This window comes from Oncorhynchus mykiss, chromosome 7 (assembly GCF_013265735.2).
Source record: "Oncorhynchus mykiss isolate Arlee chromosome 7, USDA_OmykA_1.1, whole genome shotgun sequence".
NCBI lineage: Eukaryota > Metazoa > Chordata > Actinopteri > Salmoniformes > Salmonidae > Oncorhynchus > Oncorhynchus mykiss.
In genome coordinates this window covers 72,632,066-72,657,515 of record NC_048571.1, presented here as the reverse complement: position 1 = coordinate 72,657,515, position 25,450 = coordinate 72,632,066, and the positions used below count along the sequence as shown (strand labels likewise).

General features: G+C 41.7%; 1 protein-coding gene across 4 annotated transcripts in view; it reads right to left on the bottom strand.

Moving 5' to 3' along the window:
• The window catches only part of LOC110528449, a 56,670-nt gene that overhangs the window by 7,561 nt on the left and 23,659 nt on the right, over positions 1–25,450 (bottom strand). Inside the window, exon 2 of one of the 4 annotated variants that reach the window (XM_036984030.1) lies at positions 22,815–22,951. The exons of 2 other annotated variants lie outside the window; for them this stretch is intronic. The gene's annotated coding sequence lies outside the window, so the exon portion shown is untranslated. Of the gene's footprint in view, positions 1–22,814; positions 22,953–25,450 lie in introns of those variants that run through there. One more of the 4 variants, XM_036984031.1, reaches the window with a different exon arrangement.

Sequence of the window (25,450 nt, the reverse complement as noted above, 5' to 3'; positions counted from 1 at the left end):
TAAAGTAAAACAGCAAAAATTGTGGGAAAGAAATTAACTTTATGTTCTGAATACAAAGTGTTACGTTTGGGGCAAATCAACACAACACATGACTGAGTACCATTTGTCATATTTTCAAGCATGCTGGTGGCTGCATCATGTTATGAGTATGCTTGTTACCAGCAAGGACTACGGAGTAAAAAAAAAAAAAAAATGGAATAGAGCTATGCGCAGGCAAAATACTAGAGGAAATCCTGGTTCAGTCTGCTTTCCAACAGACGCTGGAATACAAATTCACCTTTCAGAAATAACCTAAAACACAAGGCCAAATATACAATTACCAAGACGACATCGAATGTTCATGAGAGGACCAGTTACAGTTTTGACTAAAATCAGCTTAAAAATCTATGGAAAGACTTGAAAATGTCTGTAATGTTCAAATATTGTACAATCCAGGTGTGCAAAGCTCTTACAGATTTACCCAGAAAGACTCACAGCTGTAATCACTTCCAAAGGTGATTCAAACATGTATTGACTCATGGGTGTGAATACTTATGTAAATTATGTTTCATTTTCAATAAATTTGCAAAAATGTCTAAAAACATGTTTTCACTTTGTCATTATCGGGTATTGTGTGTAGATGGGCAAATTATGCTTTTTTTAAAATCCATTTTGAATTCAGACTGTAACACAACACACTGTGGAATAAGTCAAGGGGTGTGAATACTTTCTTAAGGCACTGAACATAGCAGGATGGTGAAGATATACATTTGGGGTCATTTAAAAGTGAACCTGTTCTACAGTGCAGTAAAAAATAAGTGCGTAAAAGTGTATGTAACTGCAACGTTGGGGCATATTTTAGAAATGCATTTCATTACATAGGTTGTTGTTATATAATTGCTATTGGCGTCACCTTGCGAGATGGTTTCTTACATTAACAATGTTCCTCGCTGCAGCTAAGCCACGGCATTCTGAAAAAGTAACTTGTTGCTGCCCAGAACTGCATGGCAATAGTGCTTGGTTCTTTGGAGTCTGTGTGGGCTGAGGGGTATATGGGGAGAAACATGATCTAGGTGGGGGTCGTACAGGGGGAGGATGTGGGCACAGCACAGCTCTACGGGGGTCGAGGGTTTGAGAGAGAGGGAACCAAACCACATGATTCTTTGAAAACAGGAGATCTCAGAAGATCTCTCTTACACGCCTCAGAAAAGTCAAGCCTTTGTTGGGCTCTCAAGGTGCAAAGCTGAAATGCTGAAAAGCTGAAATTCTAATCTCATACGCATATATACACTGTATTCTATGCTATCTATTGCATCTTAGCCTATGTCGCTCTGACATTGCTCATCCATATAGTTCTATATTATTATTCCATTCCTTTACTTAGATTTGTGTGTATTAGGTATTTGTTGTGGAATTGTTAGATATTACTTTTTAGATATTGCTGCACTGTCTGAACTAGAAGCACAAGCATTTCACTACACTTGCAATAACATCTGCTAACCATGTGTATGTGACCAATAAAATTGGCTTTGATTTGATAAATATTTAATCTCATGTCTTTTCAGCTACACACAGTACAGGAGACCTAAGAATGTTCATGTCTGTTCAGGTACACACAGTCCAAGAGACCTGAGAATGTTCATGTCTGTTCAGGTACACACAGTCCAAGAGACCTGAGAATGTTCATGTCTGTTCAGGTACACACAGTCCAAGAGACCTGAGAATGTTCATGTCTGTTCAGGTACACACAGTCCAAGAGACCTGAGAATGTTCATGTCTGTTCAGGTACACACAGTACAGGAGACCTAAGAATGTTCCTGTCTGTTCAGGTACACACAGTACAGGAGACCTAAGAATGTTCCTGTCTGTTCAGGTACACACAGTTCAGGAGACCTAAGAATGTTCATGTCTGTTCAGGTACACACAGTTCAGGAGACCTAGGAATGTTCATGTCTGTTCAGGTACACACAGTTCAGGAGACCTAAGAATGTTCATGTCTGTTCAGGTACACAAGACCTTAGAATGTTCATGTTTTTTTTCCATTTGTATGATTTGTATTGTTGTTTGCAAAACAATTCTGAATGAAATGTTGAATTCAGTGTGTTAACTTGATAACAATGATCCAATAGACATTGATCTTGGCTGTCAGCTTGGCTGTCAAAACGTTGGTAATTAAATCTTTGCATCTGAGCTCCTAGAGTGTGCGGCTCTCTTTTATTTTCAAGTTTTCTACTCCGCTAGCCAGCACCTCGCCTAAATAGGTGTGCGTTTCTTTTTCTTCTAGATTGATCAAATATACACCAGCTGTAACTGCTGTATTTGAACTTTCATTCATTCTACAATAAACCGTAGTATGCCAAGTGTCCTCATTTTTACCTCCTGCACCTGTTTGACCCGACACAAATGCAAGCTCACACACATGCACGCACAGACACATTTTCTGCAGACGTCGCTCTCTCTCTCTAGAGTCTAGACACTCAAAATTAGATCCATGTAGATAGAGGTATCAGGCCTCCTCTATATTTAACCAGATTCACTAGTTGTATTACCTCCTTCAACTGGTTTTTATTACACTGAGATTAACAGTCGTACAGTATTGTAGCTACGGTAACTAGCGGTAATAGTACGCTATTTGTAGCCCTGATTCCTGAGAAGGATCTGATGTTTTTTAGCCAACATAACAGATTTACATTGTAATTTAAAAACTAGAATAGGACTTTTCGTAAAGACAACATGGGTGTGTTTGCTCTTCTTGAAGTATTTTTCATGGTAGTGAAAGAGGCCCTGAGATTACAGAGTTGGATTGACCAGCTGCTCCCCCCTATGGTACATCTTGGCCATAGCACAGCAAAGAGGTGAGCTCTCCTTTCCAAACCTGCCTTACCATTACATTTATGGTCTTGCTACAATGGTGAGAGAGATTTTCAGTCAAGAAAAAGTAGGAGGTAAAATTACAGAACAATGTTGTGTGTAATTGCAGGGTATTCTTTGAGAGCTGAAATCAGATAGTTTTTAATAAAAACGTAATTTTATGTGACGTCAGAGATCCAGTCTGCCCACATTAGTTGCTGGTCAACTCCATCATGGAGTTGAGTTTAATTGGCTAATACTGGCTAAGAGTGCCCCACAGCAAAAGCACCGATGGGAGTCTAAAACCAATAAATAAGGATTAAAAAGAGTTTCTTTGCCCAGCAGCCCATTGTGTCAACAAAAGAGTAGGGAGAACATGTACAATGCATTCAGAAAGTATTCAGACCCCTTCCCTTTATCCACAAGTTGCTACATTACAGCCTTATTTTAAAATGTATCAAATAAAAATCCTTGTCAATCTACAGACAAAACCTCATAATGACAAAGCGAAAACAGGTTTTTAGACATTTTGAAAATGTATTAAAAATAAAACACAGAAATACCTTATTTACATTAGTATTCAGACCCTTTGCTATGAGACTCGAAATTGAGCTCAGGTACATCCTGTTTCCAGGAATCTCCCTTTAGATGTTTCTACAACTTGATTGGAGTCCACCTGTGGTAAATTCAACTAATTGGACATGATTTGGAAAGGCACACACCTGTCTATATAAGGTCCCACAGTTGACAGTAAATGTCAGAGCAAAAACCAAGCCATGAGGTCGAAGGAATTGTCCGTAGAGCTCCGAGACAGGATTGTTTCGAAGGCACGGATCCAGGGAAGGGTACCAAGAATGCAGTGGCCTCCGTCAGTCATAAATGGAAGACGTTTGGAACCACCAAGACTCTTCCTAGAGCAGGCCTAACTGAGCAATCAGGGGAGAAGGGCTTTGGTCAGGGAGTAGACCAAGAACCTGATGGTCACTCTGACAGAGCACCAGAATTCCTCTGTGAAAATGGGAGAACCTTCCAGAAGGGAAGCACCACCAATCAGGCCTTTATGGTAGAGTGGCCAGATGGAAACCATTCCAGCCCGCTTGGAGTTTGCCAAAAGGCACCTAAAGGACTCTCAGACTATGAAAAACAAGATTCTATGGTCTGATGAAACCAAGATTGAACTCTTTGGCCTGAATGCCAAGTGTCACATCTGGAGGAAACCTTGCACCATCCCTACGGTGAAGCATTGTCGTGGCAGCATCATACTGTGAGGATGTTTTTCAGCAGCAGGGACTGGGAGACTAGTCAGGTTTGAGCGAAAGACGAACGGAGAAAAATACGGAGAAATCCTTGATGAAAACCTGCTCCAGAGCGCTCAGGACCTCAGACTTGGGTAAAAGTTCACCTTCCAACAGGACAACGACTCTAAGCAAACAGCCAAGACAATGCAGGAAGGGCTTCAGTCTCTTAATGTCCTTGATTGGCCCAGCCAGAGCCCGGACTTTAATTCGATTGAACATCTCTGGACAGACCTGAAAATAGCTGTGCAGCGACGCTCCCCATCCAAGCTGACAGGGCTTGAGTGGGTCTGCAGAGAAGAAATGGGAGAAAAATCCCCAAATACAGGTGTGCCAAGCTTGTAGCGTCAAACCCAAGAAGACGCAAGGCTATAATCACTGCCAAAGGTGCTTCAACAAAGTACTGAGTAAAGGGTCTGAATACTTATGTAAATCTGTTTTTGCTTTGTCCTTATTGGGTATTGTGTGTAGATTGATAAGGGGGGGAACAATTTCATCAATTTTAGGATAATGCTGTAATATAATAAAATGTGGAAAAAGTCAAGGGGTCTGAATTATTTCCAAATGCACAGTGTAACCAATATAGACAAACCTTCTTTTAGTATTTCTCCAGTATGTTTCCTCAAGGATAAAGCCTCCACTTCTATGTAAAATATAATAAAACAAAAACACTATAGTAAATACTACAGTAATTTCTGAAAAAATACTACAGTAATTACTACAGTATACTACAGGCCTCAAAAACACTACAGTAAATACTACAGTATACTACTGTTTTCTTTTACTATGGTAATTATACTATAGCTAACTGTAAATACTAGTTTTCACAGTCATATTTTTCCAGACTTTAGTCTATAGTATTTAGTATTGTTTCAACAAAACACCAAATATTTACATTTCTCATAGAAGAATTGTGTTGCGTTCTTCCAATAGAGTTCCAGACACTTGTAGGATACACTGTATGCCAAGAAGCATTTGAAGCTGTTCTGGCAGCTCGTGGTGGCCCAACACTCTATTAACCCTTTAGATCCTGTAGATTACTGAGAATTTTCAAGATAAAGCTACATTTCTCACACATTTCAAACAAACAGACATAGCTCAAAACAAAGCACAAATGACAATTACACAACCTCTTCTTTAATATGACCTCTTTAACATGAATAATATGATCACATTCATGTCAATAGGACTAACACTAATTGTGTCTTCCATTGTGTAGACACACTATCAAAAAACGATTAACACTCAACTCAACAAAAAAAACTAAAGTATTTGAATTGGAGTAAATTTGACTAAATTACTAAAAATGTATGAAGTATAATATATTATACTTAGAAATATTATTTAAATATAAATAAAACAATTCCCCAAAATGTGACCAGAGGACAATATTCCGAAAGTATTTCAAGACCCACACAAAGTAGGTTATGTGATCGTTAAAGAAGTAAGAATCGTTGTCAATGTAAAAATGCAAAAAACTATTCAGAGACTATTTCAAAATGTAGGTAACCTCTCTCAATAAGATTTAGTACAGACAAGGCCTGACACAAAATGTAGAAATAATAGCCTACTTTGACAACAATTCAGTGAATGCAACACTTATTAGATAGAGACAGATAAAGAGAGAAGATACAAAACACAACAACTGTTCAGAGACAATAAAATACAGTGCCTTGCGAAAGTATTCGGCCCCCTTGAACTTTGCGACCTTTTGCCACATTTCAGGCTTCAAACATAAAGATATAAAACTGTATTTTTTTGTGAAGAATCAACAACAAGTGGGACACAATCATGAAGTGGAACGACATTTATTGGATATTTCAAACTTTTTTAACAGATCAAAAGCTGAAAAATTGGGCGTGCAAAATTATTCAGCCCCTTTACTTTCAGTGCAGCAAACTCTCTCCAGAAGTTCAGTGAGGATCTCTGAATGATCCAATGTTGACCTAAATGACTAATGATGATAAATACAATCCACCTGTGTGTAATCAAGTCTCCGTATAAATGCACCTGCACTGTGATAGTCTCAGAAGTCCGTCAAAAGCGCAGAGAGCATCATGAAGAACAAGGAACACACCAGGCAGGTCCGAGATACTGTTGTGAAGAAGTTTAAAGCCGGATTTGGATACAAAAAGATTTCCCAAGCTTTAAACATCCCAAGGAGCACTGTGCAAGCGATAATATTGAAATGGAAGGAGTATCAGACCACTGCAAATCTACCAAGACCTGGCCGTCCCTCTAAACTTTCAGCTCATACAAGGAGAAGACTGATCAGAGATGCAGCCAAGAGGCCCATGATCACTCTGGATGAACTGCAGAGATCTACAGCTGAGGTGGGAGACTCTGTCCATAGGACAACAATCAGTCGTATATTGCACAAATCTGGCCTTTATGGAAGAGTGGCAAGAGGAAAGCCATTTCTTAAAGATATCCATAAAAAGTGTTGTTTAAACACCAAACATGTGGAAGAAGGTGCTCTGGTCAGATGAAACCAAAATTGAACTTTTTGGCAACAATGCAAAACGTTATGTTTGGCGTAAAAGCAACACAGCTGAACGCACCATCCCCACTGTCAAACATGGTGGTGGCAGCATCATGGTTTGGGCCTGCTTTTCTTCAGTAGGGACAGGGAAGATGGTTAAAATTGATGGGAAGATGGATGGAGCCAAATACAGGACCATTCTGGAAGAAAACCTGATGGAGTCTGCAAAAGACCTGAGACTGGGACGGAGATTTGTCTTCCAACAAGACAATGATCCAAAACATGAAGCAAAATCTACAATGGAATGGTTCAAAAATAAACATATTCAGGTGTTAGAATGGCCAAGTCAAAGTCCAGACCTGAATCCAATCGAGAATCTGTGGTAAGAACTGAAAACTGCTGTTCACAAATGCTCTCCATCCAACCTCACTGAGCTCGAGCTGTTTTGCAAGGAGGAATGGGAAAAAATGTCAGTCTCTCGATGTGCAAAACTGATAGAGACATACCCCAAGCGACTTACAGCTGTAATTGCAGCAAAAGGTTGCGCTACAAAGTATTAACTTAAGGGGGCTGAATAATTTTGCACGCCCAATCTTTCAGTTTTTGATTTGTTAAAAAAGTTTGAAATATCCAATAAATGTCGTTCCACTTCATGATTGTGTCCCCCATGTTGTTGATTCTTCACAAAAAAATACAGTTTTATATCTTTATGTTTGAAGCCTGAAATGTGGCAAAAGGTCGCAAAGTTCAAGGGGGCCGAATACTTTTGCAAGGCACTGTATTTGTAGGACAAATCCATATTTCACACTTTAGTGTTTCCATTTAGCCTAAAACATGTCATGTTAAGCACGGCCCCATCCTGCAAAGTGGCACAGAACACGTACAATACCAGTCAAAAGTTTGGACACACCTACTCATTTAGGGGTTTTTCTTTATTTTTAATATTTTCTACATTGTAGATTAATAGCGAAGGCATCAACACTATTAAATAACACATATGGAATAATTTGCCTTGTTGAAAGCTTTGCACACTCTTGGCATTCTCTCAACCAGCTTCACCTGGAATGCTTTTCCAACACTCTTGAAGGAGTTCCCACATATGCTGAGCACTTGTTGGCTGCCTTTCCTTCACTCTGCGGTCCAACTCATCCCAAACCATCTCAATTGGGTTGAGGTCGGGTGATTGTGGAGAACAGGTCATCTGATGCAGCACTCCATCACTCTCCTTCGTGGTCAAATAGCCCTTACACAACAAAGCACCCTCACACCATCACACCTCCTCCTCCATGCTTCACGGTGGGAACCACACATACGGAGATCATCCGTTCATCTGCTCTGCGTCTCACAAACACACGGCGGTTGGAACCAAAAATCTCAAATTTGGACCTCTGAACAGTTTATGTTGAGATGTGTTACTTGAACTCATTGAAGCATTTATTTGTGCTACAATTCCTGAGACTGGTAACTCTACTGAACTTATCCTCTGCAGCAGAGGTAACTGTGGGTCTTCCTTTCCTGTGGCGGTCCTCATGAGATCAAGTTTCATCATAGTGCTTGATGGTTTTTGCAACTGCACTTGATGAAACTTTAAAAGTTCTTGACATTGTCTTGATTGACTGTATTCATGTTTTAAAGTTATGATGGACTGTAATTTCTCTTTGCTTATTTGAGCTGTTGAATCTTGTTATGTTCATACACATTTTTACACATGTTAAGTTTGCTGAAAATAAACGCAGTGGACAGTGAGAGGACGTTTCTTTTTTTGCTGAGTTCATATATTTTGTGTCCTCTATTGTCCATATTTGGTCAAACTATACTTACTATACCCGCCATGGGCCGTCAAATTCTGTGACACATGGGAATGCATTTTGATTAAATTAACTTCCAATCTCCAACTCCCATATTTCACCAACTAGCCACTACAGTAATTTATTGTTTTTATAACAGTAAATGAGAGTATTGTCAACAGTGTGCTGCTAACAGCTAGTGTCCTGACTGTCCAACTGCTGTCTCGAACCAGCGAGGCTCTGCTTCGCAAAACATACGTGACGGTCCTTGCTTGACATCGTTACCAACGGGTGGCACTAGCCACAACATTTCAAGCTATCTATGGAGTGAGCTTATGGCACATTCTTACCTCCGTTACACATGCCTTTGGACTTATGTCAATGCAGGCACTAAAACTGAGTATACAGATCAGGCTTTAATTGTATTTTAACTGATATGTCTCATGCTGTTCCCACAGTAAGTCATATAGCTTACCCTTCTTTGGTGACGTGCTTTTTGCATAACCCATGACTGCTTTTCAGAGGAAGAAAATAAAAATACAATTTTGGGTCAATAGTGTATGTCATGTCTGCACAGCAGCTAGGGCCACATAAAAACAGATACAGCGCAGTCCGGAATTATTGTATCCCTTGATAAAGATGGAGGGAAAAAATACTAAGATAAGTAATACAAAACTGAACTAGAGTGTATGCAAAAAAATATATATATATTTAATTTAATATAATCGCTCAGAAAGATAGGGGTCAAAATGATTGGATCCCCTGTTTTCATTACCGCTGGTGTGTGTGGCCAAAGAGCTCTATTTTCATGTCATCTGACCATAATACCACCTGGAGTTTGCTAAACTGCATTGGAACTTAGATTGAAACCAGCGCTATGGTCAAAATGACACAAAAATATAGGTCTTTGGCCACATACACCAGCGGTGGGTTAGGCCTTGGAAAATACCTCTATGGTATTTGGTGGTGGATCTTTTATGTTATGGGGCTATTTTGCTCCACTGGTCATTGGGCCCTTGTTAAGGTCAACTGCATCATAAACTTTACCAAGTACCAGGACATTGTTTGCCAAAAACCTGGTTGCCTCCGCAGGAGGATGACATTTGGCCACAAATGTATCTACCAGCATGATAATAGACCCAAGCACACATCAAAATCCAAAAAGAAATGGTTAATTGACCACAGAAATCAATTCAAGTCTCTGGACTTGAACCCCAATGAAAACCTGTGGTTTGAAATGAAGAGGACAATCCATAAGCACATACAAAGGATATCAAGGACCTGGAAAGATTCTGTTTGGAGGAATGGTCTAGATCCCTCCCAATGCGTTCTCCAATCTCATGAAACATTTTGGAAAAAGGCTCAATGTTGTTATCCTCGCATGTGAAGGGTGCTGGAGTTTCAAAAACAGGGGATCCAATCATTTTAACTGCTGTCTTTTCTACTTGTTAAACAAAATATTTTTCACTAAGCAATTGTACTAGTATAAAATAATATAATGTATTCTACCATTCAATTTACAGTATAGCTCAGTATTAGCAATACTTAATTCATACGGTCTTTTTGCTCATATTTATCAAGGGATCTGTAGCATTCTTCGTCGGGCGAAAGAGAGGAGGACCAAAATGCAGCGTGATGATTATCCATTTTAATAGAATACTTTAACAACGAACAAAAACAATAAACCGACAAAATGAATGAAGACGAAACAGTCCCATAATGTGAACACACACACAGGAAACAGGAACAATCACCAACAACCCAAAACAGGCTACCTAAATATGGTTCTCTATCGGGGACAACGATTGACAGCTGCCTCTGATTGAGAACCATACCAGGCCAAACACAGAAATAGAAAATCATAGACAAACTAACATAGACAACCCACCCAACTCACGCCCTGACCATACTAAAACAAAAGACAAAACAAAGGAACTAAGGTCAGAACGTGACAGCACCTGTAGGGAGAAGATGGAGAGACAGCCTGGTGCGGGGGGCTGCCACCGGAGGGCTGGTGCATGGAGGTGGCACCGGATAGACCGGACCGTGAAAGCGCACAGGAGGTCTCGAGCACCGAGCCTGCCCAGCCCTACCTGGCTGTATGCTCCCCGTAGCCAGGCCAGTGCGGCATGGTGCCCGCACTGGGCTGTGCTGGCGAACCGGGGACACCATGCGTAGGGCTGGTGCCATGTACACCGGCCCGAAGAGACGCACTGGAGACCAAATGCGCTGAGCCAGCTTCATGGCACCTGGCTCGATGCCCACTCTAGCCCGGCCGATACGAGGCACTGCAATGTACCGCACCGGGCTATGCACACGCACAGGGGACACCGTGCGCCTCACGGCATAACACGGTGCCTGCCCGGTCCCTCTCGCTCACCGGTAAGCACGGGAAGTTGGCACAGGTCTCCTACCTGACTTCGCCACGCAGCCCAAAACATTTTTGTGGCTGCCTCTCGGGCTTCCAGCCGCGCTGCCGTGCTGCCTCCACATAATGCCGCCTCTCGGCTTTCACTGCCTCCAGCTCAGCCTTTGGGCGGCGATACTCTCCAGCTTGTGCCCATGGTCCCTTGCCGTCCAGAATCTCCTCCCATGTCCAGGAGTCCTGCGATTCCGGCCGCTGCTGCTGCCCGTTACCACACTGCTTGGTCCTTTCTTGGTGGGTGATTCTGTAGCGTTCTTCATCGGGCGAAAGAGAGGAGGACCAAAATGCAGCGTGATGATTATCCAGAACAACAGATGTTCACCTTGTCAGCTCGGGGATTTCGGTTACTGGCCCAACACTCTAACCACTAGGCTACCTGCCTCCCCTAATGGTCTGTATATGTTGTGTAACTTCTTGTTGCTGACAACTAAAGGATTGTAAACTGTTGCAAATGATGTGAAATACAGTAATACAATCAGTACATATACAACATATGTGGAACTAACATCTATCTGACCTCAAAATGATGATGTCTGTACTGTGAACAATCTTTTCAGATCTACAATGAGAAAAGGTGGCAGTTCAGCCTGGTGTAGAATTGTCACATATGAGAAGGTGGCTTTAGACATTGAGAAGCTACTGGGTAAGAAATACAAAGCACTCAATGTAAGTAAGACATTTGACCTCTATTATTTCAAAAAACATTTAGGGGCAGTTTCCCAGATTAAACTTTACCAACCGGCCAAAAGATGAAGCTATTATTCCTTTTACATCATTTGTCATCTCACGTTTGACTATAATATATTCAGCCAGCAATACACTAATTTCCCCCATGGAACGGCTCGTACGTAAAACATCCACCATTCAGGCTGCAAAGGCATCAGTTTCCTCCTTAACTCGATTGAATGACTCATCGTGGGATTTTTTTTTTTTAAACTATGCTTACTGTTTCAATAAAACACAAGTATCATTCTCAGATTTCCAGACATCCGGGTTAGTCTGTTAACCACTGGATGAACACGCACTGCATCAGGAAATAGCATAATTGTGTTTTATTAAGACAGTACACATATTTAGCTGTTTATTTGTCACTGACGAGCCATCCAATCGAGTTAAGGAGGAAACCCCCATGGACCGGCTCGTACAGGATGTTTTATGGGGGACACAGAGTACTACCGGCTGGGATGACTGCATCAACACCTAGAGGTAATAAGACATCAGGAAGAACTACACCCTCTAGGAGTCTCGGCACTAAGATTACACCTGGTCCTCGACATAAGCCTTGTCCTGGATTATATGCAAGAATCATCTGCAAAAGGGTGTGGTCTCATCATGAATCCCAGGATTTGATACAGGAAATGTCACACAAATGAACACATTATGTTTGCAATTCTAACATGTTCTATGAAATAAATTGATAATCTGTTTTCAGTACATTTGTACTGTATTTTGTAACTAAAATGATCTCCAAACTAGCTTTTTAGGTGTTTGTGAAAGCAAAGATTGTTGGAATGCAATTTTAGAAGGTTACATTTCAATTTGTGTTATAGTAAAATGTGTAATTTTGCATTTATCGTACAGGCTTCATCTATATCTGGGAAACCGCCCCATAATGTAGAAGTTGTACAGGAACAATAGATGACAATGTAACACATTCCCCTTGTGCACAAATTACAGGGAGCTTCTACAAACATTGTAGTATAGCAATTACATTTTTCCTTTTGCATTGCAAAGTAAGACAAACAAAAATTTATTTTGTCTAGTTTGACACTGAGACAACTTACAATCAAGACCAAAAAACTACGTGTGCGCAATGTTGAACATTTGCTGGGCATAAATGACGCTCAAAACTTTTAAAATTGAAATGAAGACCCCCCAAAACGTGTAGCCTCGGAACATTTACTGTTTACTGGGTCGGTACAAACGAATGCAGTAAACAAATAACCAAAAATATTTTCAGTCACTGAGACACAATGTAAACAAACTGAATAGGTGAATCCCCTGTCCGGGGGTGTCCTCGGAGTGGGCCACAGTGTCTCCTGACCCCTCCTGTCTCAGCCTCCAGTATTTATGCTGCAGTAGTTTATGTGTCGGGGGGCTAGGGTCAGTTTGTTATATCTGGAGTACTTCTCCTGTCCTATTCGGTGTCCTGTGTGAATCTAAGTGTGCGTTCTCTAATTCTCTCCTTCTCTCTTTCTCTCTCTCGGAGGACCTGAGCCCTAGGACCATGCCCCAGGACTACCTGACATGATGACTCCTTGCTGTCCCCAGTCCACCTGGCTGTGCTGCTGCTCCAGTTTCAACTGTTCTGCCTTATTATTATTCGACCATGCTGGTCATTTATGAACATTTGAACATCTTGGCCATGTTCTGTTATAATCTCCACCCGGCACAGCCAGAAGAGGACTGGCCATCCCACATATGCTCTCTCTAATTCTCTCTTTCTTTCTCTCTCTCGGAGGACCTGAGCCCTAGGACCATGCCCCAGGAATACCTGACATGATGACTCCTTGCTGTCCCCAGTCCACCTGACTGTGCTGCTGCTCCAGTTTCAACTGTTCTGCCTTATTATTATTCGACCATGCTGGTCATTTATGAACATTTGAACATCTTGACCATGTTTTGTTATAATCTCCACCCGGCACAGCCAGAAGAGGACTGGCCACCCCACATAGCCTGGTTCCTCTCTAGGTTTCTTCCTAGGTTTTGGCCTTTCTAGGGAGTTTTTCCTAGCCACCGTGCTTCTACACCTGCATTGCTTGCTGTTTGGGGTTTTAGGCTGGGTTTCTGTACAGCACTTTGAGATATCAGCTGATGTACGAAGGGCTATATAAATACATTTTATTTGATTTGAACGAGAAAGCCTAGAAACACAGGAGTTAAGTAAAACCTTAATACAATGAAATTAAAATGACTGAATGCTTGTAAGGCAAGCATACTAGATAATCAAAACATTAGATCACATCAGAAAAGCCTGAATGGGTTCACCAACTCCCCAACTATACAAGACAAGTATGTTATAACTAAACATAATTGGACTTACTATCCACAGTTCTCAAGCAACAGTTGCTGATCTATGAGCAAATTCAAGACTTCTTGATGTGACGTTGAATGTGAGCCATAGCCTCAGCCGGAGACTCAAATGTGTAGTCTTTACCATCATGAGAGAGAATCCCTCTAAACTCACACAGCTCTCCTTCACCTTTTTCAAATCCGCAGCTAGGCGTTTCATGTCAGCCTCCATGGATGAAGTTAAGTCGGAGACATTGGTAGCGGAGGTCTCCAGTGCTGCAATCGTTGTAGTGTGCTACGCCGTTGTTGTTTTGAGTGATGTGATTGCTGGCACCGTCTCGTTCCGCAGGATGGTTAGATCTGATTTGAAAGTATCAGATACCTCCTGTATTCGGGCCTTAATCGTAGCAACTACCTCCATTTTAATTTCAACTATGTCAGAGCGTAGTAGTTTGACGGTCTCGAGAATGTTCATTTCAGCGCCGCCAGGCCAAGCCGCACCCCCAGGTAAAGTGTGAGTCCCCGGGACTCAGGAGAGGGCGGTGATGAGAGTGGGTCTTGTAGGCCGGGTTTTCTCAAAGTCATGTTTTTGGGCTTATGTTTCGTCAACATGCTGACATTCGAAAGCAAAGTAGTCATGATTTTTACGGAAAGGGATCACCTAACTAATATTTACGGTTCTGCTGCAAAATTCACATAAACTTTAAGAATACCGTGGGAGCAAACGGAAAACATGTCAGTCGCAAATCGCGTCCCTCCAACCCCCCATCCAAAGTATTTTTGACACAATAAATAACACAACTGGTATATTTGTGTCACAGATATAAATAAAATGTCAACAATTGCCAAAAGGAAATTAAATAATGAAAAATTATTATGTATTTATTTACCTTCATTTTACCCAGAAATCTCAAAGAGAGCCAGCTAAAGCAGAAAAGCATAAATACACAGAACCATAAGGTCACATCAAATGAGTGACTTTATATCAATGTCAGTTAGAATGCAAAAACATGATGCATAGCTATCAATGAGACTAGTTTATCTAATAGAAGTGTGCACTGTTGTGTGTTACATGTACACTCTTGGGGGAAAAAAGGCTCTATCTATTACAGTAACGAAAAGGGTTCTTCGCCTGGCGTCATGACACCCCTTTTTTGTTCCAGGTAGAACCGTTTTTGATCTCGGTAGAACCCTTTTGGGTTCCATGTAGAACCCTTTACCCAGAGGGTTTTACATGGAACCCAAACGAGTTCGACCTGGAACCAAAAAGGGTTTTGCTATGGCGACAGCCAATGAACCCTGTGTATAGTTCAAAGTAATATAAAACTCAACCAGTGCACTTACATTCTTTCAAGCTTTTTGTCACACAAAGGTGCATATTGCGTCTATAAACAGTATAGGCCTTTACATTTAAGTGAAATGATACAACCACAATATGAAAACATTGAAATGAGAACTTTCATTCCAATCTTACTTCATTCTGTCTGCAAAACAAATGTCCAAAAGACTACAATGACCTTGAAAGGCTACATTGACCTTGAAAGGCTACATTGACATTAGTATATTGACCTTTATACAACCGGTGGGACTAATCCTGAATGCTGATTGGGTAAAACCGCATTCCAGCCTGTGTCTATTTCACAAGTTACCACCGGCTAAATCTATGACGTTGAAATGCCCATTTACTATAGTCCATCTCAATGCGCAACCCACTGTCTCATCAACCCTGCCAGGAAAGGTATCAACTTAATCTCTACTATAAAAAAGTATCTAGACATTATCTACCATTTCTTTTAGATTAGCATTTGGTTTTCAACAGCAGAGATTTGTATAAACCCTGCTGTCTGTCTCTCCGACCTTTTCAATATTGTATTGCGATCTCCATCGTCCCAAATAAACGAGTCAGACAGGAAATTGAGCAACATAGTCAACTTTTTTTCAGTTGACGTGCTAAATCGATACTTTGTTGCGAAAACTAAAATGGATGAATGGAAGATTTCTTCTGATCTTTTTGGCGGCATGACTATAGATGAATAAAAATAGATGGCAGTAATACCCAGGCATGCAGATTTGGGGGAAACTGCATTGAATGACCTAGAGAAAAGACACAACGGGAAAAAAACACATAAGAATACAAACTGGGCTGTCCGTTGCTTCGAGGGCTGGCTAGCAGAGAAGAAAAACGTTGTTGACTTCAAAACTGTCACTAAGGAAAAGTTTAACATCCTTCTCCAACATTTTAATGGAAATTAACGAAATGGGAAGGTGGAGCAGTACATACCGTAATTGCTGGACTATAAACCGCTACTTTATTCCCACACTTTGAACCTCGCGGTTTATACGATGACGTGGCTAATTTATGGATTTTTCCCGCTTTCGCAAGATTCATGCCGCCGCCAAAAAACAGCACCGTCACATAATGTGACGTAAATCGAGCGCGCTCAAACTTCCCATCATTCTGATTACGGTGGTAATTTTGTCACCTCATCATGGTAAAGACACGAAAAAATGCATATGATGCAGCTTTCAAGTTGAAGGCGATCGATCTGGACTTCAGCGTAAATCGTGCATTTAAGGTGGCGCTCCGTCTTCAGTGGGAGGCTTGGATGACAAGTGGGGAGAAATCCTTCACTAAAACGGGCCGCATGCGAAGAGCAATTTATGGTCAAGTCTGCCAGTGGGTCCTGACAGCGTGGAGCATTGTCAAAAAATCCACTATCATCAACGGGTTTCGAAAGGCTGGACTGCTGCGTGTTGAAGGGGCAGCATGAGCTCAGCTGGGTATTTGCCTCCGGATGAAAGAGACGAGAGCGACAATGAAAACGATCCAACATCGGATGAAGCAATTCTGAGGCTATTCAACTCCGACACCGAAGGAGATGACTTCAGTGGTTTCAGTGCACAGGAGGAGTCTTGGTAGGCTACTGTTTTAATTTTTGTTACAAGCCGTGTTTCGTTAAAGCCTATTTATTGTTGTTACAAGCCGTGTTTCGTTTAAAGGCTGTGTAAAGTTAAGTTGTTTCAATGTACCGGTAGGCACCTGCGGCTTATAGACATATGCGGCGTATGTATGTACAAAATACATATTTTTTAAATAATTCAGTGGGTGCGGTTTATATTCAGGTGCGCTTAATAGTCCAGCAATTACGGTAAGTAGCTACCTGGCACTCCGGAGTAGGCTCAACCCGTTTCTGAATTACACACCCATCGGTCGCAGCTGATGCCTTATGAAGGACGCTGAATTTACCACTTCGAATCATGTATTTCTGGGCAACATCAAACAGCTAAGAAGGCAAGGAAAATATATCAAACAGCCACCCTCCAATCACCGAGAAGGACATGGCCCCGCTCCAACACTCCCAGGATCTGAATCCCGGTACACCATGGGGTCTGGTCGAGAAGGTGTGGTTTGACCTCCGGTAACATCTGGGTCGAAGAGGAAAAGAGGGGAACAGACAACTAAACTCTAACTCATTCCTCGTAAAGCGTTTTAAGGTTTGTTGTTCATAATTTGAACTCGTAATTAGGCTATTGGAAAACAATATTATAACAGGCCACAAAGAATCATCTGGACCTACGGGAGAGGGGCAGGGGGTACAAGAGTGGATTCATGTTCAAGCAGCCAGGGAAGCCACTATGCCCGGTGGCATCACTGGAGAAATATCTATCGAAATGCCTGGAGAACGCCCGATCTGGTACATGTCAGAGCAAATGGGCATGAACTATCTGGCAGAACTTCTACCTAAGATCTGCAGGGCAGCAGGAAGAACTACATACACAAATCACAGCATCAGGACAATGACAGTCCAGAAACTGGCCAATGCTGGTTTTGTAGCGAGCAAGATTATGTCAGTGAGTGGGCATCGGTGTCGCGGTTCACTCCATAGCTACTGGCTTCCATCACTGACAGGATGTGCCTGCAGGAAGGGTACCATATGTGGGAGGAGAATATCTTCCCTGTAACACACAGCGTTGAGATTGCCTGTAATGATAACAAGCACAGTCCGATGATGCTGTGACACATCGCCCCAGACCATGACGGACCCTGCACTTCCAAATCAATCCTGCTCCAGAGTACAGGCCTCGGTGTAAACCTCATTCCTTCGACTATAAACGTGAATCCGACCATCACCTCTGGTGAGACAAAACTGCGACTCATCAGTTTAGAGCACTTTTGCCAGTCCTGTCTGGTCCAGCGACGGGGGGGTTGTGCCCATAGGCGACGCTGTTGCCGGTGATGTCTGGTGAGGATCTGCCTTACAACAGGCCTACAAGCCCTCAGTCCAGCCTCGCTCAGCCTATTGCGGACAGTCTGAGCACTGATGGAGGGATTGTGCATTCCTGGTGTTACTCGAGCAGTTGTTGTTGCCATCCTGTACCTGTCCCGCAGGTGTGATTTTCGGATGTACCGATCCTGTGCAGGTGTTGTTACACGTGGTCTGCCACTGACCGTCCTGTCTCCCTGTGGCGCTGTCTTAGGGGTTTCACATTACGGACATTGCAATTTATTGCCCTGGCCACATCTGCAGTCCTCATGCCTTTTTGTAGCATGCCTAAGGCACATTCACGTAGATGAGCAGGGACCCTATCTTTGAAAGACAAGGTCCTGATAAAGGGATGTTTATTTTTTTGCTGAGTTTAAAAACTGTAGTCTATTCTACTGTATCTTAGTCTATGCCGCTCTGACATTGCTTATCCATATATTTAAATATTCTTAATTCATCATTCCTTTACTCAGATTTGTGTGTATTTGGTATATGTTGCGAAATTGTTAGATATTACTTGTTAGATATTACTTGTTAGATATTACTGCGCTGTCGGAGCTAGAAACAAGCATTTCGCTACAACCGCAATAATATCTGCTAAACACGTGTATGTGACCAATAACATTTGATTTGAATAGCAGGCAGGCATATTCATGGTAATTTTCAACCTCTCCTTGTCCCAGTCTGTAATCTCCACGTTTTAAGATGACCATCATCAATTCTGTTCCCAAGATTTCTAAGGCTTCATGCCACAATGACTACCGGCCTGTAGCACTCACATCTGAAATCATGAAGTACTTTGAGAGACTGGTTAAGGCACAAATCAACTCCATCAACGCAGACACCCAAGACCAGCTCCAATTTGCATGCCGCCCCACCAGAGCCATAGATGACGAAATCCACACCTCCCTCCCAATAATAAAATAGACAAACTACGAGCACGTATATCCTACCATCGGCACATTAAAAACTGTAATATCTTATGTTCCACAGAGTCATGGCTGAATAACGACATGATTAACATACAGCTTTAATTTATTTGACCAGGACAGAACAGTGGCTTCTGGTAAGACAAGGGGTGGCAGCCTATGCATATTTGTAAACAATGGCTGGTGCATGAAATCTAAGGAAGTATCGAGATTATGCTCACTTGAGGTAGAGTATTTCATGATAAGCTGTAGACCACACTATTTACCAAGAGAGTTTACATCTATATTTTTTGTATCTGTCTATATACCATCGCAGACCGATGCTGGTACTAAGACCGCACTCAATGAGCTGTACACGGTCATAAGCAAACAGGAAACGCTCTTCCAGAGGCGGCTCTCCTAGTGGCTGGGGACTTTGATGCAGGCAAACTGAAATCTGTTTTACCTCATTTCTATCAGCATGTTAAATGTGCAACCAGAGGAGAAAAAAACTCTAGACCACCTTTACTCCACACACAGAGATGGGTATAAAGATCTCCCTCACACTCCATTTGGCAAATCTGACCATAATTCTATCCTCCTGATTCCTGCTTACAAGCATAAACTAAAGCAGGAAGCACCATTGACAGTCAATAAAAAAGTGGTTAGATGAAGCAGATGCTAAGCTACAGGACTGTTTTGCTAGCACAGACTGGAGTATGGTCCGGGATTCTTCAGGTGGCATTGAGGAGTACACCACATCAGTCACTGGCTTCACCAATAAGTGCATCGATGATGTCGTCCCCACAGTGACTGTACGTACATACCCCAACCAGAAGCCATGGATTAGAGGCAACATTCGCTCTGAGCTAAATGGTAGAGCTGCCGCTTTCAAGGAGCGGGACTCTAAACCGGAAGCTTATAAGAAATCCCGCTATGCCCTCCGACGAACCATCAAACAGGCAAAGTGTCAATACAGGACCAAGATCGAATCGTACTACACCGGCTTCAACGCTTGTCGGATGTGGCAGGGCTTGCAAACTATTACAGACTACAAAGGGAAGCACAGCCGCTGAAACACTGAAACATGCATGAGAGCCTCAGCTGTTCAGGACCACTGTGTGATCACCTTCTCCATAGTTGATGTGTGTAAGACCTTTAAACAGGTCAAGGCCGCAGGGCCAGACAGATTACCAGGATGGGTACTCTGAGCATGCGTTGACCAACTGGCAAGTATTTTCACTGATATTTTCAACCTTTCCCTGTCTGAGTCTGTAATACCAACATGTTTCAAGCAGACCACCATAGTCCCTGTGCCCAAGAACACTAAGGTAACCTGCCTAAATGACTACGTCTGTAGCCATGAAGTGCTTTGAAAGGCTGGTCATGGCTCATAGTGGTAGGCCTGATCACAGACAACGACGAGGCAGCCTATAGAGAAGAGGTCAGAGACTTGGCCGTGTGTTGCCAGGACAACAACCACAGAGAGAATACAGTAGACAGTTTGTGTTCAAAGATGGTTGATGACCTATTTTATGTGTCATGTGGTTATGCCCATATACAGTGCCTTGCGAAAGTATTCGGCCCCCTTGAACTTTGCGACCTTTTGCTACATTTCAGGCTTCAAACATAAAGATATAAAACTGTATTTTTTTGTGAAGAATCAACAACAAGTGGGACACAATCATGAAGTGGAACGACATTTATTGGATATTTCAAACTTTTTTAACAAATCAAAAACAGAAAAATTGGGCGTGCAAAATTATTCAGCCCCTTTACTTTCAGTGCAGCAAACTCTCTCCAGAAGTTCAGTGAGGATCTTTGAATGATCCAATGTTGACCTAAATGACTAATGATGATAAATACAATCCACCTGTGTGTAATCAAGTCTCCGTATAAATGCACCTGCACTGTGATAGTCTCAGAGGTCCGTTAAAAGCGCAGAGAGCATCATGAAGAACAAGGAACACACCAGGCAGGTCCGAGATACTGTTGTGAAGAAGTTTAAAGCCGGATTTGGATACAAAAAGATTTCCCAAGCTTTAAACATCCCAAGGAGCACTGTGCAAGCGATAATATTGAAATGGAAGGAGTATCAGACCACTGCAAATCTACCAAGACCTGGCCGTCCCTCTAAACTTTCAGCTCATACAAGGAGAAGACTGATCAGCGATGCAGCCAAGAGGCCCATGATCACTCTAGATGAACTGCAGAGATCTACAGCTGAGGTGGGAGACTCTGTCCATAGGACAACAATCAGTCGTATATTGCACAAATCTGGCCTTTATGGAAGAGTGGCAAGAAGAAAGCCATTTCTTAAAGATATCCATAAAAAGTGTCATTCAAAGTTTGCCACAAGCCACCTGGGAGACACACCAAACATGTGGAAGAAGGTGCTCTGGTCAGATGAAACCAAAATTGAACTTTTTGGCAACAATGCAAAACGTTATGTTTGGCGTAAAAGCAACACAGCTCATCACCCTGAACACACCATCCTCACTGTCAAACATGGTGGTGGTTTGGGCCTGCTTTTCTTCAGCAGGGACAGGGAAGATGGTTAAAATTGATGGGAAGATGGATGGAGCCAAATACAGGACCATTCTGGAAGAAAACCTGATGGAGTCTGCAAAAGACCTGAGACTGGGACGGAGATTTGTCTTCCAACAAGACAATGATCCAAAACATAAAGCAAAATCTACAATGGAATGGTTCAAAAATAAACATATCCAGGTGTTAGAATGGCCAAGTCAAAGTCCAGACCTGAATCCAATCGAGAATCTGTGGAAAGAACTGAAAACTGCTGGTCACAAATGCTCTCCATTCAACCTCACTGAGCTCAAGCTGTTTTGCAAGGAGGAATGGGAAAAAATGTCAGTCTCTCGATGTGCAAAACTGATAGAGACATACCCCAAGCGACTTACAGCTGTAATCGCAGCAAAAGGTGGCGCTACAAAGTATTAACTTAAGGGGGCTGAATAATTTTGCACGCCCAATTGTTCAGTTTTTGATTTGTTAAAAAAGTTTGAAATATCCAATAAATGTCGTTCCACTTCATGATTGTGTCCCACTTGTTGTTGATTCTTCACAAAAAAATACAGTTTTATATCTTTATGTTTGAAGCCTGAAATGTGGCAAAAGGTCGCAAAGTTCAAGGGGGCCGAATACTTTCGCAAGGCACTGTATGTACATCCTGTTCTTCGGTTCTCACACTATCGAGTGAGTGCTTATGTATCCTGATAGTGCATCTGTTTATGGTAAAGGTTGTTTTTGCATTAAAGATGATTGATGTGTAGTGACCTTGTTGAACATTTTAAAGAGCAGAGTAGTGAGTCTCTGCTGTTTATGATAATGTATATGAAACAGTCATTTCTGGGGGGGTTGTGCATTGGTCAGTATAAGTAAAGAGCTGTGAACACTACGAGCGACAAGAAACCTTGAGAGAGATAAACCACTGAAGACTCCAAAGAAGAAAGAAATAAAACACGGCTCCTAGACCAATTTTAGGTGTATTGTGATTTAACTACAATGAATGAAATCGCTGTCTCTCTCTCTCTCGCTCTCCGTGTGTGTGTGTGTTGACAAGGATCTGTAGTGTCCGGGGGGGAGCTAATGACCTCTGTCACCCCCCAACATGGGGTTGTGTGTGGGAGGTCGTTCGGTTACAAGCAGAGAAACATGCTGATAACATTATTTTCAAAGAAAGTAATTAAAGAATAATTATACATGTAAACGTTTAAAGGATATAAATGGCATTTACGTATGAACATTTTAGAAGAAAATACAAGGGTTTTAAAAAGAACAATGTATTTACCTTCAGTGAATGACAGTTCTTCCTCTTGCCCTCTGTCTGTGTGTGTGTGCGTGCGTGCGTGCATGCATGCGTCCGTCCCCAGGCTGCATGGTAGGTGTCTGGTAGGTGCATGGTAGGTGCATGGTAGGTGTCACGAGCTGTGAGTTGACACACAGAGAGATCATCCTGATCAAGGAGCAAAATGCCTTATTTTATAAGAATACAGTTAAAAAACATGTTTTAAGGGGTAATAAAGTGTCGTATTGTTTGATAATAATATGTATGTTTTATAAACATTTTAGTAAAAAAAGTTAAAGAAGGTACAGAGGTATAGTATAATATTGCATAGCACACATTTTAACAATGGTAATATGTTTAAAGGTCTGTACAGTAGGCATTTCGGTATTAACATTTTAGAATTAAATATTATATTTAAAAATAAAATGTATCTAACCATGAATGGAATCTCTCTCTCTCTCTCTCTCTCTCTCTGTATCTGTCTGTCTCGGTTTCTCAACACAGGAGAAAGGGTTCCGGGAAGATGGGCGTGTGCGTGTGTGTGTGAGGCGGGTACTGGGGCGATCTCATGACCTCTGTTTCTCCCCTTGGGAGTGCGAACGTGTGGGTATACTTGTAGGAACCAATGGTTTTTAAACCTGTCTAACCTCTGACCTACAAAAAAGACTATCCTTGTGAATGGTCAACAAACGTTTACAGACCTTACACAGTAGGTTACTATATGTACATAGTGGTACCCCATAACACATGTACATTTTTTCCCCCAGAGGATGTCCCTTGGGACTGTCACCTGTGGTGGCTGTCTCATTCAATCATGCCATCCTGTTTTTGAAAGAGTAATTGTACTTATGACTTAAACAGATCCATTTTACCCCCTTTAATGACCTTTTAATGCACTGGGTTGTTTATATAAGGGGCAAACAGAGCGTTTCATGGTAGTCTTAAACAAATCTACTGAGAAAACAAAAGTATACACCTCACACACATGGTTATGGACTTAAAAAAGAAGACACCAGTAACCAGTAACATGTCAGATATAGTTTAAATGTATTAATTTTTGAGTTTGCAACCCATTACTTGAAATACATCACAGAAGACTGAAATATAACAAAACGCCTTGTGTGTTTATTAAGATGTCCACTGAGATGCTCAGTTAGGCAATATTCCCCACCAGTGATTCCCCAACATCTGGTCAACATGGGACCCAAAAATAGAGCAGATATCTTATACCAACATATCTTTATAGACATTTATCCATAACAAGGCCTAAGAGGCCCTTAATAGTGTCCAAAAATGTCTCTAAAATGTCACAGATTTTAAGCATCTTTATTTTCATGCATATAACTTGTCAACAAGTATTTTTATGACCAAAGTCACATTCTTTAGAGTAGACAATAACAAAAAAAATGATTTCATGATTGTTTGATAGTAGATCCCTGAATGGTCAAAAAACTCTTCAAATAGAGGTATGTTTGTAGCACAACATATCTTACAGGTAGGCCCTCTTTCACTCTCATCATGTCACAAGCGAACAGGCTCCCAGAGGCAGGGCCATAAAAGGCCCCAGCTCACTCAAGTGCCCCTCCCCGCTCCAACAGCCATCATCAGCCCAGAACAGCATGAAGACCGAACAGCTATGTCACGAACCTCGCCGAAGATGGTGCCTCTCCCTGTTCGGGCGGTGCTCGGCGGTCGTTGTCGCCGGCCTATTAGCTGCCATTGATTCCCTTTCCGTTTGTTTTGGGTTATTGGGTAATTGGGTACACCTGTTTAGTATTAGGTTTTGTTTGTAGGGTATTTAAGGGCACTAAGCCCGCTGGGTATTTGTGCGGGCTTGTCATTGTTACTCTGTGTTTGATGGTGTGATTTATTTTCGTGTATTTATTCTCCGGACTAGTTTGTCCTGTTTTGGACTGGCAACATATATACGCCCTGTGTGTTGGCGTGACTGTTTTGTTGTGCTGGGGAATAAATTGGAAGAAACGACTGAACCTTGCTCTCTGCGCCTGATTCCACCCACCACACCTAGTTGTCCGTAACAAGACTTACAGAAAACATTTGACTTCTGTCATTGCCAACAAAGGGTATATAACAAAGTATTGAGATAAACTTTTGTTATTGAGCAAATACTTATTTTCCACCATAATTTGCAAATGAATTCATTAAAAATCCTACAATGTGATTTTCTGGATTATTTTTCTAATTTTGTCTGTCATAGTTGAAGTGTAGCTATGATGAAAATTACAGGCCGCTCTCATCTTTTTAAGTGGGAGAACTTGCAGAATTGGTGGCTGACTAAATACTTTTTTGCCCCACTGTAAATACCAGGGTGGCTATAGAGTGAGCAAAAGTTCAACACTCAGGAGTTAATGTGATGTCTTTTTTCAGAGAGAGAGAGAGAGAGAGAGAGAGAGAGAGATTCTATTACATAAAGTTATCACAGATACACACTATGTAACACATTATATTAATATTTTGCCTAAAAAGTGGATGTCATTGTCTTTCATAGCTGTTGCAATACAAAACATTTAAAGGTTGTTAAATATTGGTTACTTTGGTGTAATATTACACAATTTAATAATAGATCACCACTCACACACATACATGGCTTCATCATGGTTCACAGTCTATTATCATAG